The sequence below is a fragment of the Cyprinus carpio genome, chromosome A11 (assembly GCF_018340385.1).
Source record: "Cyprinus carpio isolate SPL01 chromosome A11, ASM1834038v1, whole genome shotgun sequence".
Taxonomy (NCBI): domain Eukaryota; kingdom Metazoa; phylum Chordata; class Actinopteri; order Cypriniformes; family Cyprinidae; genus Cyprinus; species Cyprinus carpio.
In genome coordinates, this window is record NC_056582.1 from 1,886,394 (window position 1) to 1,905,711 (window position 19,318).

Genomic DNA, 19,318 nt, shown 5'->3' on the forward strand with positions numbered 1-19,318 from the left:
GAAGTTGATGCCTCCGACTGCGGAATAGGTCCAGTGCTCTCCCAACGCCACAGACAACCAGGCAAGCTTTTTCCCTGTACGTACTTTTCGAGAAAACTCACGGACGCCCAGCATAATTATGATGTCGGAAACAAGGAGCTACTGGCTATGAAGGCGGCCATTGAAGAATGGAGGCACTGGTTGGAGGGTTCCACTCACCCCTTCCAGGTAATCCCTGATCATAAGAACCTTGAATACATCAAGAGTGCTAAAGAGACTAAATCCTCGCCAGGCTCGCTGGTCCTTGTTTTTTACCAGGGGTTCCAATTCCCCGTGACCTACCGTCCTGGCAGTAAAAATAGCAAAGCAGACGCTCTTTCCAGGAGACATGACCATCCACTGACAGATCACCAACCTGAATCTATCCTGCCACCAGTGGTGGACGAAGTAAACACAAATCAAGTACTTGAGTAAAAGTACAGATACGTATAATAAAATATACTCCAGTAAAAGTAAAAGTACTCCTTTTTCAATTTTACTTGAGTGAAAGTACAAAAGTACTCGATTTTTTTGTGTACTTAAGTAAAAAAGTACTGATAGATAGATTTATTTTGCAATTTTATATAGGCTGGCTACTTAATTTTGTATTAGCACATATATTTTTTTTTATAATCCTACTGCTCAAAATACCTGGAAATTTTCTCAAAATAACCACTATATGGAGTCAAGATATATTTTTTTTTTGTTGTTGATATGGACTACGCTGACAAGAGTGATGTAGTAATGGTTCACTGTGAAGCTTAAACTGCGATGTACCTGAGAGAAAACAGATTTGTGACCTGGACCACAAAACCATAAGGGTCAATTTTTTGAAATTGAGATTTAGGCATCATACGAAAGCTGATTAAATAAGCTTTCCATTGATGGTTTTGTTTGTTAGGAAAGGATGATATCTGTATGAGATACAACTATTAGAAATGGGAATCTGAGGGTGCCAAAAAAATCTAAACACTGAGAAAATCACCTTTAAACTTGTCTAAATGAAAAAAAACCAAATCAAACTACTAATCAAAAATTAAGTTTTTATATATTTACATTAGGAAATTTAGAAAATATCTTCATGGAACATGATCTTTACTTAATATCCTAATGATTTTTGCCATAAAAGAAAAATTAATCATTTTGACACATACAATGTATTTTTGGCTATTGCTACAAATATACCCCAGCGACTTCAGACTGCTTTTGTGCTCCAGGGTCACATTTGATCATCAGATTTTTCACCAGTAAGAAAAAAAGTGTTTTAAAATTTGTTGTTTTGCAGAACAACACAGTTATATATGACATGAGAATAAGGCCTGAAGTTAGTAAGAACATTTTCTCAAACCTTGTCTGTGGTGTAAAAAAACCATAGACAGTAAAAAGAAATGGACCCAGCGACCCCATTGGAACTCAATTGAGACAAGTGAAGCCCGTTTTTAGCGATTTTTAGAACTTCCGTTTCTGACGCGCAGACTCAAACTAAGCTTGATGACGTCAGCAACCTGTCTGACAGATGTAAATCTTCTAGTAGCTCTGTGCGTGCAAACTGACATCGTTAATCTTGCAGAGACGGCGAGCTTGAGCGGGGAGTTCTTTGGCGTGAGTGAGCAGGAGTGAGTATTCTGATTAATTATTTTGTATAGTATTTTAAAATGTAACGCCAGATACGCCATATCTCTTGACGTCTCCCCGATTGCCTGCGAGCTTCTCCTCCTGTCTGTACGGTAATTTCTCTACTGTGCGACAGGGAGTCGAGTGGTTATGACGCAATCGTAAGCCTATTTTTACAAAAACTGTTTCTACGGGGCCATAATGTAACATAGAAGGTAATGGAGCCCTTTATATATATTGTCGTGTATCTTTAGAAAATAAATAATGGACAAATTGAGTCTTTTAGAACACCTCAGATGTAAAGTTATTCGCTGTCAAAGTGACGCCAAAATGAATGGGAGTCAATGGGATGCTAACGCAAGTGAAGTTCTGCTACAAGATGGCGGCACGCGGCCGACTTCAACTTCCGGTCGACTTTCTTCCCCCCTGGTAAAAACACTCCTGGCCAAATACTCCCCGAGGGCATCACTTCCCACTTTGATAATTACTGTAGTTACCATGTTCTGAACATCACAGCCTTTCTTTTTTCCCGTCTAGGTAATATATCTAGGTGGTTGAATAAAAATATTTGGACTTTATTTTTAAAAATAACCTCAACTTAGCACCAGCAAGCTTGTTAGCTAGACAGTAAGCATCAGCTACCAATATTTACTTATTTGTCCGTATGGTTATGAATAAACATTCATATCCTGTCTACTTGGGTGGTTAATTCAAACAATATAACGTTTATACTGTTGATAAACAATATAAAAACAGACGTCACATAGGGCTAAATGCGTAAACATTTTAATACAACGGTTAAATGCTATGGCAGCGGGAATTTGAACGTGCATTAGTTTATTTTATTTAATCTGTGTTAATTTAATGTTTTGTTTTTTTTGACCTAAAAGGCACAGATGCTGATGTGTTTGCATTCAAGCATTTCAGTGGGCTTAAATAGATCACCCTTTACAGAAGATTTATATCACAAACAACTGACAATTTTGACCTAAATATGATTTTCAATTACAATAATTAATCTCAAAATTCGACATTAGTAACTTACTTTTAGCAGCATCAGTCGCGCGCGCTCACAAGATCTCCCGGTTGTGAATTGAGTTCACTAGAGACTCGCACTAAACGGTTCCATTTGAATCAGTGAGTTGTAGACTCGAGAACAGCTGCCAATCAGATCATTCTAATTCGTGAATGAATGAATCGTTTGGTGCGATTTGCGAACCGATTTAAAAGGTTCATTGAAAAAAATCAGTTCGTTCTTGAATCAGACACCGCTTCTGCGTCTCAGAGCACGTGATATATTATTACAGTCTATGGGAGTAACGATATGTTTTATGAAATGTAGTGAAGTAAAAAGTACGATCGTATGCTTTGGAATGTAGTGAAGTAAAAGTTACTCCAGTAAAGTACAGATACTTGAAAAATGTACTTAAGTACAGTAACGAAGTAAAGCTACTCCGTTACTGACCACCACTGCCTGCCACTATCTATCATTATAGCACCAGTCACTTGGGACTTGATGGATGAACTTCAGAGAGAACAACGCAACGAACCCGCACCTCAGGGTTGTCCCGCTACCAAACAATATGTTTCCTTCCAGGCTTCGACTACGTTTCATGCAGTTGGTCCATACGTCACTTTGTTCCGGGCATCCAGGTATCTCTCGCACACTACATCTCACACAAAATTCCTTCTGGTGGCCAGCTATGGTTAAAGATGTAACAAATTACATCAAGTCATGTTTTGTGTGTGCACAGTCAAAAACCCCCAAAGAACTTCCATCTGGTCTGTTACAGCCATTGCCCATACCTCAGAGACCTTGGTCACACCTATCAGTAGACTTTGTCACCGATCTACCCCCATCTGATGGCTTTACCACAATCCTAGTAATTATTGACCGCTTCTCCAAGGTTTGTAGACTCATACCTCTGAAAGGTCTTCCCACAGCTATGGATACTACTCAAGCGATGTTCCACAACGTCTTCAGGATTTACGGTATCCCCGAAGACATTGTTTCAGACCGAGGAACCCAGTTCACGTCCCAGGTATGGAAAAGCATTCTGGAAACAATTGGACATTAATGTCAGTTTAACTTCAGGTTGCCACCCGCAATCGAATGGGCAAGTGGAGAGGCTGAATCAGGAAATTGGCAGATGCCTCAAGTCATACTGTGGACGTGAACCGCATCGGTGGTCAGAGTTCCTTCCAATGGGCAGCACTCATTAAGGCATTGATCCACTGGTCTTACATCGTTCCAATGTGTGCTAGGATACCAACCCCCCCACCCCCCTGTTCCCGTGGTCTGGAGAACCATCACTAGTCCTACAGTCGACGACTGGATTCACTGTAGCGAGAGGGTGTGGGGACAGCGCTCATGTACGTCTGCAAAGAGCTGTCAGGAATCAGGAGATTCAAGCTAATTGACGACGTCGCCCACATCCTCCCTACCAACCTGGACAAAGGGTCTGGCTCTCCACACGGGGGACCTCAAGTTACGGCTGCCTAGCAGGAAGCTCAGCCCACGGTACGTAGGCCCATTCAAGATCTTAAGACAGATTAATGCGGTCACTTATTAACTTGAGCTTACCGTTAACTATCGTATCTCTCCCTCCTTCCATGTTTCCCTCCTGAAACCATTCCACCTGGATGCTGACCCCAACGTCAGGAACTGGGAGCCACCTCCACCGCTGGACATTGATGGAACCCCGGCATATGCGGTAAAGGATGTTGTTGGACTCCAGACAGAGAGGGGGTCAGCTCCAATATACTTGGTGGACTGGGAGGGATACGGACCAGAGGAGAGATCATGGGTAGCCGCCCACGACATCCTGGATCCTTCATTGATTGAGGCATTTCATCGAGCCAGACCCAATCATCCAGCACTGCGACCACAGGGACGTCCTCGCAGAGTGCCAGGAGTCGCTCGTGGGGGGGGTTCTGTAACGCCACGCCAGCAGAGGGAGCCCTCACCCGAGTATTGACTGTGTGCCGCTCCCTCTGCTTCACCTGTCATTTCCTGTTTGGTGGACATTTAAGCATGGCCTTAGCCACGGTTACTTCGCGACGTATTGCCAGCCTGTCTGCCTTACCGAGCGTTATTTCATTCCCATTGCCATTGTTTGCCTTCTTGTGTATGATCTTTGCCTGGTTAACCTGTTTTTTGCCTTTTTGGATTGCCCACTGTTTTGTTGCCTGGATTGGGACTGCCTATCTGTGTATGTACCCCTGCCTGCCTCACGATTTCTGATTCACTGTCTGCTGTTTTGGATTTGTTTGCTGTGGATTCATTAAAACACTGCACAATGGATTCTAACGCTGCCTCAGCGTCCTTACAGATGTAATATAAGTCTCAGGGGCCCCGCAAGATTGTATTCTGTGAAAGTTTCAGCTCAAATTATCCCACAGATCATTATTATATCATTTTGAACAGTAAATGCCTATTTTGAGTGGAAGCAGAAATACACTGTTTTCGTGTCTTGAGCTATGAGCTGCCTGTTCTCTGCCCCCTTTTTCCCGACATAGGGCTGTGACTTTACAGCTCGTATCTCAAACACTCTGCCAAAAAATATCTGTTTGATTTTGATTATTGTTATATAACTTTCCATTGATGTACGCTTTGTTTAGGAGGACAATATTGTCAGAGATACAACTATATTAAAAAAAATCGAATATGAAGGAGAAAATCGCCTTTGTTGTCGAAATGAAGTCCTTAGCAACTGCATATTACTAATCAAAAATTAAGTTTTTGATATATTTACAGTGGGAAATTTACAAATATCTTCATGGAACATGATCTTTATTTAATATCCTAATGATTTTTGGCATAAAAGAAAAATCAATCATTTTGACCAATACAATTGTATTTTTGGCTATTTGCTACTACAAATATATACCCCAGTGACTTAAGACTGGTTTGTTGTGGTCCAGGGTCACGTATCGTGCTGAAATCATGCGTTTTAAATCCATATCAGTTAAAACTTCTAATTTAGTGTTTTCCTGAGCGCCCCACATCCAAGCACATGCACAGAGAGCAGAGAGCACTAATCTAAGTTCTCTTCCATGTCTTATTGCACTTAAACTGTCAAATGCACACAATTGGTTATGTCAAAAACACGTTAAAAAACAGTCAGTCATGTCTGTGAAGGTAAACAGCTAGGGGAAAAATTGCATGTTTATATTAGATATGTGAATGAAGTGACAGCAGCATGATTATACAGTACCTACTGCTGTCTACACTGTTAATATATGACCCAAAACAATAAAATCAAAACAGAAAATCACTCACTGCTCTTGACCAAATAACCTCTATAGCTTTAATAAAAAGAAACATATAACATTTATAACTTGAATGCCTGCTTTTAATTGCTCTGGCGTGAAGATAAAAATGGCCGATTGGGCAGGGCTCATTAAGGCAGGGTCTTTGCTAATACAGCAGTGTCAGACAGTGGCCGTGGGCGGGGCCGAAACCTTGTCAATGTCAATGTCAACTTTATTTATATAACACCATTAAAATAACAACTGTTGACCAAGGTGCTGAACAAAATATCAAAGCCTTCAATATTAAAAACAATTACAACATTCCAGATTATACACACTTAAAATCACTAAAACTACACAAATTAGATAAATGCTAAAGAAAATAAATATGTTTTAGCTTTCCCTTGAAATCATGTACTGTAGTAGCAGTTCTAATGTACACAGGTAAACTTTCCGGTGCAGCAATGGAAAAAGCACGATCGCCTCTTACAATCAACCTAGCCCTTGGAACATTTAGCTCTCTTACTGGATGATCCAGAGACCTAGCTGGATTGTAAATAGAAAGTATCAGACAAATATCCAGGTGCTAGACCATTCAAAACATTTAAAAACCAGTTAGCAGCTCTTTAAAATCAATTCTAAGAGCCAGTGCAAAGAAATTAAAACTGGAGTAATATGTTCTCGTTTTTCAAACATCTGTAAGAAGACTGGCAGTGGCATTTGGTACCATCTAAGACGGGCCAGAGATTACTAATTAAATGCCCATATAAAGGGAGTTACAGTAGTCGAATCTTGTTGAGACGAAAGCATGAATCACTTTTTCAAAGTCCTTAAAAGAAAGAAATGGTTGTACCTTGGCTAGGACGTGGAGATGAAAAAAAAATGGTTTTAAACCACAGAACTAATCTGTTTTGTCAAATTTGAGAGCGCTATCAAAAAACACCCAAATTCTTCACTAGTGGTTTGACAAATGGGAGACAGCAGACCAACATCTAAACAAAGAGAAGCTAAAGGCTTCTGAGGATTCAAAAACTATAATCTCAGTTTTGTTTTCATTGGAGATGAAGAAAATTTACGGGACATTCAAAGCCTTCACATCAGCAAAGACAAGCCAACAGAGTGTCCATGCCCCTCTTATCAGATTAATCTGAGTATCGTCCGCATAACAATGAAATGAAATATTGTGTTTCTTAAAATCTGACCCCAGGGTGCAGCATATACAGTGACAATAAAATCGGAGCAAGGATAGAGCCTTGCACAATGCCGCAAGTAAGAGGAGCAGCACCTGTCGTGAATTCTCCAATCTTAACAGAGAAGCTTCTGTTATAAAGATAAGACTGAAACCATTTAAGAGCATCTCCCCAAATGCCTGCACAATACTCCAGTCATGAAATAAGAACTGCATGGTCAACTGTGTCAAACGTTGCACTCAGATCCAACAGCACTAGCACCGCAGACTTGCCAGAGTCAGCAGTTAATAAAATATCATTTAAAATTAATTTACCAGTGCTGTTTGATGTCACAATGGTCAGAGAATCAAAACGGCATGTCTAGTGAGACTGATTAGGTTTAATGGGGATTAAAAAATAAAGAGTAGGTGGATTTTTATCATTGTAGGGTGGTTGTGTTCACACTGTCAACACACATTTATATCCAAACATCATGTAAAAGTGGATTTTTCATAACAGGTGCCCTTTAATACTCTCACATGGTATTAATGTTAATGGCATTGCAATTCTGCAGCAGATTGATGATATCTCAGATCACTATCTAGTCTTGTGTATACTCCATATACTGTAGCTAAAGCTGTAAAGTTACAATTCAACTCCTTGTTACAAATATGGTAGAACCATCAGTCACACTTTATTTTAAGGTCCAATTCTCTCTATTAACAAACCGACTACGACTCTTGCCTCAATAAACTCCTTATTTGTCAAGCTTTAAATAGTTCACTTTTCTAAGCACGCACTAAAATACTCACATAATCAACTACATAAGCACATATTATTAATAAACAGCCAATATGTTAATAATAGGCATGCTGATAAGTGTCACGGTTGGTAAATAGAAACCGCTGTCTCATTTTGATCTTATGTGGGTGGGTTGCTGTGTGTGTCTCGTTTGCACTGATTGTTTCATGTTGGGCGTGACCACTGATTGTTTCACCATCGGCAGCTGCAATCCATTTCCAGTTGCTATTTATTGCCCTGTCTTTCGTCTTGTGTTTTGACAGATCGTTGTTTGAAGCCTGCTGTGTTTATGCCTGGTTTTTCTCGTTCTTATAGTTTCATGTTCTCTTGAGATGGATTGATTTACTCCCCGTGCTCACCGTTTGTTGTCTTCACCTCTTCACTCACCTCAGGATCGCCCGTCTCAGTCCCTGCGTCACACTCTCCTGGTGTCTGGGTTCTGGACCTGAAACCTGGCTGCGAGAGATTCTACTGCCCTATATTCATCGTGTGACCTTCTGCTTATTCTCTGATGTTCTGTGTGAACTTGGTTCATTAAACTTCTTTTGCACTTGCTATTTCTTCCGTCCTATTTGTAGTTACAGAACGATCTGAACATACTATGGAAGCAGCAAGCTCAACCTCGCTGGCGGATTTCATCAATCACAGTGTTCCCGGATGGATCAGCAGCAGGAGAGCATTACCAACACCGGACGCGCAGTTCAAGCGCTTGTGACTAAGGTGTCCGAGCTCACCCAGCAGATCCAACAACTTAGCATTCCCGCTGCGCCTCCCGCACCGCCTGTTCCCCACGCTGTACTTGAGATGAGTCATCAACCAGAGCCCTGCCTACCCGTTCCAGAGAGTTATGCCGGTGAGCCGAACTTCTGTAGAGCATTCCTTATCAGATGTTCTATGCATTTTTTCGTTTCAGCCCAGAACATTCGAGACGGAGGAGTCTAAAGTGGCCCTTCGTTCTCACGCTACTTACGGTATGGACATGCTTGTGGGGAATGGAACGGACATGCTAGCCGGCAAGGAGGCTGCCAGAAGACTCGCGGATCATAAACAGGGTGACTGTTCCGTTGCAGACTACTCGATTGAATTCCGCACGCTGGCGGCAGAGTGCAAATGGAACGTGGAGGCGCAGTGGGGCATGTTCCTGCATGGGCTGGCCAACCGTGTTCAAAGAGACTTATATGTTGGATTTACCTCCTAGACTCAACGGACGAATTGACTTGGCTCTATGGGTTGATGCCCGCATTGGTCGGCTGGAGCAACACGCTCGTCCCACTCGCACTCCTGGAAGCACTGGAGTTCGAGGCAGAAGTGAGGAGAACACGGTCGGTCCCGTCGTTGATCACGAGCCCATGCAGGTGGGGAGAGCTCGGCTGTCCCAGGAGGAGAGAGAGAGTCGGAGGTCCCGTGGACTCTGCCTTTACTGTGGTGGCTCTGGACATTTTTTACACTCTTGCCCGGTAAAAGAGCAAGCCCGGTAGTAAGGTTAGGGCTACTATTGGGTGGGATCTTCGCCGAGAAGTCCTCATCGTCTACTCTCCTTCCATTTCCATTTACATTTACATTTAATCATTTAGCAGACGCTTTTATCCAAAGTGACTTACAAATGAGAACAATAGAAACAATCAGATCAACAAAGAGAACAACAACGGATACAAGTGCCATGACAAGTCTCAGTTAGTCTAGTACAGAAACACGTAGCCAGGGTTTTTTTTTTTTTAAGAATATGATAGACAAGAAAAAGAAAAGAAAAGGTAAGTACTAGTATTAGTTGGTTAAGTGCAGGCGAAAAAGATGAGTCTTTAGATGTTTTTTGAAAATGAGTAAAGACTCAGCTGTTCGAATTGAGATCGGGAGGTCATTCCACCAGCTGGGCGCAGTCCAGGAAAAAGTCTGTGAGAGTGATTTTGAACCTCTTTGGGATGGCACCACAAGGCGTCGTTCACTTGCAGAGCGCAACTTCTGGAGGGCGCATAAGATTGAACTAATGAGCTTAGGTATGTTGGCGCCATGCCAGTGGTCGTCTTGTAGGCAAGCATCAGTACCTTGAATTTGATGCGAGCGGCTACTGGTAGCCAGTGTAACCTGATGAGGAGAGGAGTAACGTGAGCTGTTTTTGGCTCACTGAAGACAACCCTCGCTGCTGCATTCTGGATCAGTTGCAGAGGCTTCATAGTACATGCAGGAAGGCCCGCCAGGAGAGCATTACAATAGTCCAGTCTGGAGAGAACAAGAGCTTGGACAAGAAGTTGGGTGGCTTGCTCTGACAGGAAGGGTCTAATCTTCCTAATGTTGTATAAGGCAAATCTGCAGGACCGGGTCATTGTAGCAATATGGTCTGTGAAGCTTAACTGATGATCCATCACAACTCCTAGGTTTCTGGCTGTCTTGGAAGGAGTTATGGTTGACTAACCCAGCTGTATAGAGAAGTTGGTGATGAAACGATGGGTTAGCTGGAACCACCAAGCAGTTCAGTCTTAGTAAGGTTGAGCTGAAGGTGATGGTCATTCAATCCAGCTAGAAATGTCACTCAGACAGGCTGAAATGCGAGCAACTACCGTCGGGTCATCTGGTTGGAATGAAAAGTAGAGTTGAGTGTCATCAGCGTAGCAGTGATAGGAAAACCCATGCTTCTGAATGACAGATCCTAATGACGTCATGTAGATGGAGAAGAGAAGTGGTCCAAGTACTGAGCCTTGAGGAACCCCAGTAGCAAGTTGTTGTGACTTAGAAACTTCACCCCTCCAAGACACCATGAAGGATCTATCAGAAAGGTAGGAGTTAAGCCACTGGAGTGCGGTTCCAGAGATGCCCATCTTTCTGAGGGTGGACAGGAGAATCTGGTGATTAACGGTGTCAAAAGCAGCAGACAGGTCCAGCAAAATGAGTACTGAGGATTTTGAAGCTGCTCTTGCCAGTCGCAGGGCTTCAGTAACCGAGAGCAGGGCAGTCTCAGTTGAGTGGCCGCTTTTGAAGCCAAATTGGTTGCTGTCCAGGAGGTTGTTTGTACAAGAAACATAGAGAGCTGGTTGAACACAGCTCGTTCAAGTGTCTTTGCAATGAATGGAAAAAGGGATAGTCTGTAGTTTTCTAGAAGTGCTGGATTTAGAGATGGTTTCTTAAGCAGTGGGCTTACCCGAGCCTGCTTAAATGCTGAGGGAAATGTTCCAGAGTGAAGAGAGGAGTGGATAATGTGAGTCAAGTGAAGGTATGACTGAAGAAGAAATCGCTTGAAGGAGGTGAGTGGGGATCGGATCCAGTGGACAAGTAGTATGTATGTAAATATAAATAGTGTAGTGTGTTCCACAGTTATTATCAAGTGTTCATTAGTGAGACTGAGATGGGCCAATGACACCTACCCCTGTCAGGCTCTTCTGGACTCCAGAGCTGAGGGTAATTTTATGGACTTACATCTTGCGCACCAGTTAAAACTTCCCATCACGCCTCTCTCCCACCAGATCTTCGTCAAGGCTCTTAATGGTCAAGAACTCCCCAACATCACACTTACTACAGGTGCCATAACCCTCATCACCTCTGAACATCACACTGAGACTATTCCCTCCTTCCTCCTGGACTCCCCTGTTGCACCCATTGTTTTAGGCCATCCTTTGCTAGTGTTCAACACCCCCAGGGGGCAATTACACCCCCAGGATGGGTTACTCGAACCGCTGTCTGTCCCTTCGAGACCCCTGGTCCCACATCGCGCTAGATTTTGTTACCGCCCTCCCGCCCTCTAATGGCATTACTGTTGTTTTGACCGTAGTGGACAGGTTCTCGAAGGCGGCACATTTCATTCCCTTGCCCAGATTACCCTCGGCTAAGGAGACATCGGTTACTGTAATTGATCACGTCTTTCGGTTACATGGCCTCCCGATGGACGTGGTTTCTGACAGGGGTTCCCAATTTGTGTCAAAATTCTGGCAAGAGTTTTGTAGATTATTGGGGGCGATGGTTAGCTTGTCTTTGGGTTATCATCCCCAGAGCAATGGTCAGTCTGAGCGAGCCAACCCAGATTTGGAGAGAAATGTTGCGACTGTTTGGTATCCAAGAATCCTTCATCCTGAAGCCAACAACTTTCTATGGTTAACCCTCTGAAGTCGATTAACGCGTATACGCGTTTTGAGGCATTTTTCTCCAGATAACCCCAAAAAGAACTTAAAATTACACTTCCATTGTTTTGATCGTACAGATAAGAGCAATACACATCAATGGAAATCTGTAAAGGGTCTTCTTTTGTCTTGTATACAGACATAATAATAACAAAACTTGTGCACTTATAAAGTAAAGATAACAAACAAGGAGTGCTGTCTGCAGCCTTTGTCTGCGCTGATCTTCATTTACAAACGCGTCATTAAAATGAACTGTAATTTAATGAATACTCACAAAGAGACATGAGAGATATATCTATAGAAAGCCTGACATGTCTACTTTTAAACTAAACAAGTACTGCCGAAAACAAATATTCTGTGATAAAGTAATCCATATGAAAACAACGCGATGTCCGTTTCCCACGTCTCCCTTCATTATCTTCTAATGCGACCCACGCCCCCGCGCTATTCAGATTATAATGTTTTCACGCGAAGCGCGCGGCTTGAATACCCCCACACAAACAGAAGACAACGCAGCGAGATTGTTCAAAGTTTTTTTTTATTTTACTGTTTGCTTCGCGATACCAGAGGAATAAGACATAATTCACCCCAAAAAGATGTGATGTGGTTGAGGATTAGAGATTTGGATTTCCTCAGAAAAAAAAAGAATGAAGCACTTTTTTTCAGCAGAGATCATAAACATGAGTAAGTCTCTTTTTATTTAATTTATATACTTGTACTAGTTTTCACATAACGTGTAAACATTTTACTAGTTAGACTTTTTCCAAAGACTTTTTCCAAACTATAATTCCTGACTAAATGTATAAACAAGTGAAATATTATGAAGTTTCAATAACAATATACACTACTATACCATTGAAAAGCTTGATGTAAAGAATATAAATGTAACAAATAAATGTAACTGTAACAAATAATGTTGTTCTTTCAATTTATCCCCTCTAAAAAACCTGAAAAAAATATTCTCAGCTCTTTTCAACATTAATAATAACGATAATAATAATTATAATAATAACAATAAAATCTTTTTTTTTTGTATAGAAAATAAGATTGTTAAAAGGATTTCTGAAGGATTGTGTCACTGGAGTAATGATGCAAAAAATTCAGCTTTGATTGTTCCTAATAAACTGTTTAACTACACTCACAAGTGAATATTAAATTATGTTGTGGGATAATTAAATATATTCTAAATAAACTACAAACATAAAATTATATATTTTGTCCTCACATTCTTTCTTGTAACTCTTCCCCTCTCAGTCACACAGCTGACTGAAAGGCTCATTATACAGCTCATTATTCAGGCCTTTGTCTTCTCAGGTGTGAATCACAATGATATTCATGATAGTTGACGCCTACTCGCATATGACTTTTACCAACAAAAAGTGTCTTAGAAAATTTAAATCAATATATTGGTTTTCTGTAAGTGAGTAAACAAATGATGATTTTCACATCATTTAGAAAGAAAAATTCTAGGCTACAAGCTCCAGTTCTCAAAAGTCCCGGGAACCAATGTTCTGTATGTGTTTTATTGCCTTATTCAAGTGATTTAAATTTTTAGTTTTTCACTAACCACTCATAACATTTTTTTTTTCTCAAAAACACAATCATGTACATACATGCTGCTCACATATTATTATAGCCCAGTTTGTGCTGATTGCAGTGAGATTAGACTTTAGCCATTTAGATTTTTTATAAGAAACTGAAAAAAGCACAAATGTCAGGGCATGACAAAACTTCTCCAGGCCCTAAAAATACCCTTAGACTCCAGAGGGTTAAACAAATAGCAGAATCATCAACCACTCATGACACTAACACGCATCTAGCTGACACCATATAATTGCTCTGTTCCACCACCTAGTTAACTTCTTCTGTAGGCAACATTTTAATGCATCATAGGTACGTGCAACATAATCATAGGACATTTTACAGTTTTTCTCAATTGATTTGACACATATCTTAAAATGAATGCAATTGCACACTTTTTTTATACTAGAGAAAACCTGGGAAACATGTCTAAAGAGTTACGATGTCAATCCACTTCTGTATGAATTGTACTAAGATCTCGGGAGACAGATCTCAGGCTGCCTGGCTGACATCTTGGCATGGATGAAAGAATATCACCTACAGCTGAACCTGGCAAAGACTGAGGTTCTTGTCTTCTCTGCCACTCCAACTGTACAGTATGATTTCTCCATCCAGCTAGGTTCTTCTACAATTACCCCATCAACTTAGGTCAGAAATTTTGCTGTAACCTTTGATGACTAGCTGATGCCTTAAGAGGACCACATTGCAAAGACTGCTTGATCTTGCAGGTTTGCATTGTACAACATCAGAAAGATCAGGCCCTTCCTAACGGAGCATGCTGCACAACTTCTTTTCCAGGCCCTTGTAATTTCTGCGCTGGACTACTGCAGTGCTCTTCTGCTGGACGTCTATCAAGCACAATTAGACCTCTACAAATGAATCAGAATGCAGCAGCACAACTGGTCTTCATCGAGCCCAAAAGAGCTCATATTACACCTCTCTTCATCTCCTTGGACTGTCTACCAGTTGCGGCTCGGATGACCGTCTCGGAGCTGCGCGCTAAGCTCTGTTTCCTCCAGGAGTGTCTGGTCGTTATGAGGGACATTGACAAAGTTTGGTTCCTTAATGCCCCTGTGTCCCCGACTGGCCTTCTTCCGCAGCAGCCCCACAGCAAGTGGTGCCGTGGAGCTGGGCGTAGGCAGGCCGCCCCACCTGTCCTGGCCCCCATCAAACCTAGTGGTGAGCGGAAGAGCAAGAGGCCCTGGGACGTGTGACCCAGAGAGAGAGGAAGCTGCTTTTTGGGGAATGGTGAAGGCACCTCTCCTTCCCCTAGAGGAGGACTGGGTGGAGAATCTGAAAATCTTGACAAGAGAGCGATTTTTCTCTATCTCTGGGTGCTAGGAGGGCACGGAGAGGTGCAGACGGCCAAACACCGGACCTCACTTATCCTCCTCCTTCGCCAGATGGCAGCAATGGTTGGTTAGAGAGTGACAACAAAAGCCCTACTCATGCACCCTCTGCCAACCTGTGGAACCAGGTAACCCTTGCACCCCACACTCAGACCCCTCTCCAGCCAACTCACAAGCTGCCCGAGTTGGGTCCCTGTGTTCCACCTCGCTGCCCCACTGCGGGTACGGCTGTGGTTCAACTGTTCCCATTTATACGGTTTCTGGGTGCCTGGTCAGCACTACCCAGCCTGTCTCAGTGGCTTCTGCGGACCATCAGCCTCAGCTATGCAATTCAGTTCGCCTGGTGTCCCCCCAAGTTCAGCAGTATCCCCTTCACTACAGTGAAGGTGGCAGATGCTCCTGTTCTGTGGGCAGTCCTACTGGCGAAGGATGCGATGGAGCCAATCCCTCCAGCCGATATGAGGTAGGGGTTTTATAGCCCTTACTCACTGTACCCAAGAAAGGCAGTGGGTTATGGCTGATCTTGGATCTGCGAGTTTTGAACTGGGCCCTAAATTGGTTACCGTTCAAGATGTTGGCACAGGAACGCATCTTCGGGTGCATCCATCCCCAAGATTGGCTTGCAGCGATCGACCTGAAGGATGCGTACATTCATGTGTCGATCCTTCTGCACCACAGACCATTTCTGCAGTTCACGTTTGAAGGGCGTGCATATCAGTACAAAGTCCTGCCCTTCGGCTTGTCCCTGTCTTCCCGTGTCTTCACGAAAGTCACAGAGGGGGATCTGGCTCCCCTCAGAGAGTTAGGTGTTCACGTTCTCAACTATCTCTATGATTGGCTTATACTAGCACAGTCTCGAGATCAGTTGTGGGAGCATAGGGACTTGGTGCTCCAGCACCTCAGCCTGTTGGGCCTTCGTGTCAATAGGGAAAAGAGCAAACTCTCCAGGATGCAGAGGATCTCTTTTCTCTGTATGGAGTTGGATTCGGTCAAACAGACAGCATGCCTCATCGAGGAACGTGGGCAGTTGGTGCTAACCTGCTTGAATACATTCAAGGGTAGGACAGCGGTCCCACTGAAAATTTTCCGAAGGTCCTCGGGTAATATGGCGGCCACAGCAGCACTTACACTGCTCTACCTATTACATATGAGACCGCTCCAGCACTGGCTTTATGGCCAAGTCTCGAGGTGGGCGTGGAAGCGCGGCACTCACCGGGTCCAAGTTACACTGGCCTGTCGCCAAACCTTCACCCTGTGGTCAGATCTTGCATTCCTCTGGGCAGGGGTATCCCTAGAACAGATCCCCAGGCATGCTGTGGTTTACATGGATGCCTCCACCACCGGCTGGGGGCCACGTACAATGGGCATGCAGTCTCAGAAAGTTGTAACAGAAAGTTTAAGAACAGAAAGTTTAAGAACAGAAAGTTTAAGAACATCAAGAGCGTTGAAGACATGGCTTTGGATCCACAGTCAGTTGAAAGCAAATTTGCAATGGCTATTGCTTGCTAGTGATGAAGATCTTTATTAGATGAACACAGCGTGTGCTGTCTATGGTTCAACAGGTAAACTTAGGCTACATTCGATTACAGTACATGATACCACTATGACATTACCAGTTTGTTGTACGTGTAACTTATAAATTAAATACAATGTATCATTTTTACATTAAATAAGCTGTCACAGAGTATGAAATGAATACCCTCCAAACCCACATAAGCTGAAATGTCTTAGCTTAGACACAGTTAATATTGATTTTTCCACAATATTTACACTTGCAGAAATATACATTTGTTTACATTTTGCAGAACAGATGGAAGAAGAACTATCAATGTGCATTTGGTTCGTTATGTTCAGATGTTCATTAACTTAACCGTCGTGTGAGGAGTTTTCACTCTTCTCCGTGTCAGGGGTTATTTATACACATATAATACATAATTAATATACTTTAAAATGTAATTCAATTCAGTGATGCAAATCAGAATTTTCATCAGCTGTTACTCCAGTTTTCAGAGTCATTTGATTCTTGAGAGATCATTCTAATATATTGATTTATTACCAGCGCTGGAAACAGTTTTGATGCTTAATATTTTTTGGAACCTGTGAAAGTTTGTTTAGGATACTTTGATGAACAGAAAGCTAAAAAGAACACGGACGGGCGATCCCGGGCGGATTAATACGAGAGTAAAACATGGGTTTGATTTTTGATACATGAAAGGCGTGGTGAATTCTCCTGTACGCCTGAGGAAGTTTGAGTCAGACGGTCACCGGACTAATAATCTTGGTGACAGGGAACGGGCCAATAAATTTGGGAGCTAACTTGTTGGAAACGGAATGGAGCGGAATGTTCTTGGTAGAAAGCCACATTTTTGACCCACAACGTATATGGGAGGCCTTGACCGGTAGCGATCGGCCTTAGCCTCAGTGCACGCCCCCACCTGGAGCAGAGTCTCACGTGTGCTGGTCCATGTGCGGTGGCACCTCTGGACGAAGGCGTGAGCGGAGGGGACCGTGACTTCAGATTCCAGACTAGGAAAAACTGGTGGCTGGTAACCTATACTACACATAAATCACTTGAATAAGGCAGTAAAACACATACAGAACATTGGTTCCCGGGACTTTTGAGAACTGGAGCTTGTAGCCTAGAATTTTTCTTTCTAAATGATGTGAAAATCATCTTGTTTACTCACTTACAGAAAACAATATATTGATTAAAATTTTCTAAGACAGTTTTTGTTGGTAAAAGTCATATGCGAGTAGGCGTCATCTATCATGAATATCATTGTGATTCACACCTGAGCAGACAAAGGCCTGTATAATGAGCTGCATAATGAGCCATTCAGTCAGCTGTGAGACTGAGAGGGAAGAGTTACAAGAAAGAATGTGAGGACAAAATAAATGTATATAATTTTAAGTTTAAGTTTATTTAGAATATATTTAATTATCCCATAACACAATTTAATATTCACTTGTGAGTGCAGTTAAACAGTTTATTAGGAACAATCAAAGCTGACTTTCAAACTGAATTTTTTGCATCATTACTCCAGTCACACAATCCTTCAGAAATCCTTTTAACAATCTTATTTTCTACAAAAAAACATTTATTGTTATTATTATCATTATAATTATTATTATTATTATTATTAATGTTGAAAAAAGCTGAGAATATTTTTTTTTCAAGTTTTTTTTATGGGGGATAAATTGAAAGAACAGCATTGTTTGTTACATTTGTTACAGTTACATTCATTTGTTACATTTATATTATTTACATCAAGCTTTTGAATGGTATATTAGTGTATATTGTTATTGAATCTTCATAATATTTCACTTTATACATTTAGTCAGGAATTATTGATGGAAAAAGTCTAACTAGTAAAATGTTTACACGTTATGTGAAAACTAGTACAAGTATATAAATAAAAAGAGACTTACTCATGTTTATGATCTCTGCTGAATAAAGAGCTTCATTCTTTTTTTTCTGAGGAAATCCAAATCTCAAATCCTCAACCACATCACATCTTTTTGGGGTGAATTATGTCTTATTCCTCTCTTTGTGAAGCAAACAGTAAAATAAAAAAAATTTGAACAATCTCGCTGCGTTGTCTTCTGTTGTGTGGGCGTATTCAAGCCGCAGGCTTTAGTGAAACATTAGAATCTGAATAGCGCGTTCAGCGCGGGGGCGTGGTCACATTAGAAGATAATGAAGGGAGACGTGAAAAACGGACATCACGTTGTTTCATATGGATTACTTTATCACAGAATATTTGTTTTCGTCAGGCTTTCTATAGATATCTCATGTCTCTTCGTTTAGTATTCACTGAGTTAGTGTTCATTTTAATGACGTGTTTGTAAATGAAGATCAGCGCAGACAAAGGCTGCAGACAGCACACCTTGTTTTTTCATCTTTATTTTATAAGCGCACAAAGTTTTGTCTCTATACAAAAAAAAAAAAAAAAAAAAAAAAAGAGACCCTTTACAGATTCGATTGATGTAGTGCTCTTATCTGTACGATCAAAACTGAAAGTGTAGTTTAAGTTCTTTTTGGGATTATCAGGAGAAAATGGCTCAAAATGCATACATGCGTTAATCGACTTCAGAGGGTTAACACCTGTTTTTTTTTTCAGAATTTAGCAGTAAGAAATTACTCGTCATCCAGTTTTTTTTATATTGACTATGTATTCCGTTAGTTTTTCAAATTGGTATGTTTCGCTGGGCCACAAAGCTTAACAGTGAAAGCTAACACCATGTTTCCTGATGATATTTCCCAAGGGTAACATGTAAAGAGTGAAGAGTAACGGCCCTAGTACTGAGCCTTGCGGTACTCCATACTGCACTTGTGATCGATATGATACCTCTTTATTCACTGCTACGAATTGATGGCGGTCATAAGTATGATTTAAAATTATTTCTGACTGGAGTAATGGCTGCA